This window comes from Carlito syrichta, unplaced genomic scaffold (genome assembly GCF_000164805.1).
Source record: "Carlito syrichta isolate Samal-C Ts95f unplaced genomic scaffold, Tarsius_syrichta-2.0.1 Scaffold302126, whole genome shotgun sequence".
NCBI classification, from domain to species: domain Eukaryota; kingdom Metazoa; phylum Chordata; class Mammalia; order Primates; family Tarsiidae; genus Carlito; species Carlito syrichta.
The window spans coordinates 1,281,554-1,282,931 of NW_007246222.1; positions in this window are offsets into that span (position 1 = coordinate 1,281,554).

The window sequence follows — 1,378 nt, forward strand, 5'->3', positions numbered from 1 at the left end:
CCACTAGAGTCATCTAGAGGCCATGAACATGAGTCATGAGAATTTGGGGGTCAGCTATGTGTCTTTCTTCCCAGGGCTGTCAGGAAGGTCTGGAAAAGAAGCCAGAGTTCATAGACTGGGAAAAGACAAAACTAAACACTATTCCAAAGGGAAGGACACCATAGTAAAATCCACCATCCCCACCAGTTTCTCAGGGAAAGGTGCTTCGGAGTAGTACTCGCGAGATGAGAAGTTACCATTAAAACCTCATTTGTGAGCATCTGTGGCTGAGGTATGCTGCCCTCTCCATGGCCCATTCTTCCCTTCTTCCTTACAGTGGAAATGAGCCAGAAAAATGACATTTCTCAGTCTCCCTTTCAGATATATTTGGCCAGTGAGAAACAGATTCCTTCTTAGGGCTGCTGTCACATTGCAGTGACTTAAAACAATGGGATATTATAATCTCACAGTTCTGGAACCTGAAAGTTTAAAATCAAGGTGGTGGAAAAGCCGTGGTCTCTGTGAAAACTGTAAGGAAATCCTTCCTTGCCTCTTGCCAGCTCTTTGTGGTTTGCTGACAACCCTTGGAAGCCCTGGGCTTGCGGCTACGTCACTCCAGTCTCTACCTTCATTGTCACTTGTGTCCTTCCTGTGTGTCTCTGTCTTCACACGACCATCTTCTTATGAAGACACCAGTCACTGGATTAGGGATTAGGACCCCCTACACCAGGATAACTTCATCTTAACTAATACATCTACAATGACCTTATTTCCAAATAAAGTCATGTTCTGAGATGTTGAGGGCTTCGGACTTCAGATTAGCTTTTTATGGGTGGGCAGCACAATTTAAGTCATAAGATAAAAGCAGAAGTTGCTAATGGAGCTTCTGGAAAAGTTCTTCAGATAGAATCAATTTCGGATAGATGTGCCCCACCTTACCCTTCTACCCACCTCCCCTCTGCTGCCTGGAAAATCAATGCCACCTGGAGCATAAGTATAATTACTAATCTCCAGCAGCCCTTTTGCTATCATGAGGCAAACTTGAGAAGAGAAAACATATGCTAAAGATAGGAAAAAAGAGAGAGAGAGAGAGAACTAGAAAGAGCCTGAATCTCTAATGATTGTGGACTTTCCATATCACTGTGAAACTTTAACAAATAAAAATAAAAAACTTTCATCTTGCTCACATCATTGTCATTTGGGTTTTCCTTATTTGCAGCTGAATTGAGTCCTAACCGACTCATACATGCTGAGGAAAATGCCTCCCTCCACCAAGCCTACATCCCCTGGGTCAGAGAAGACAGGAGAAGTAATGTGAGTAACAGGCAACACAGCTACCTCCTTCCTTTCCCCCAGCCACACTGTTAAGCTGCCACCCCACAGCTGCAGGCAATGAGAT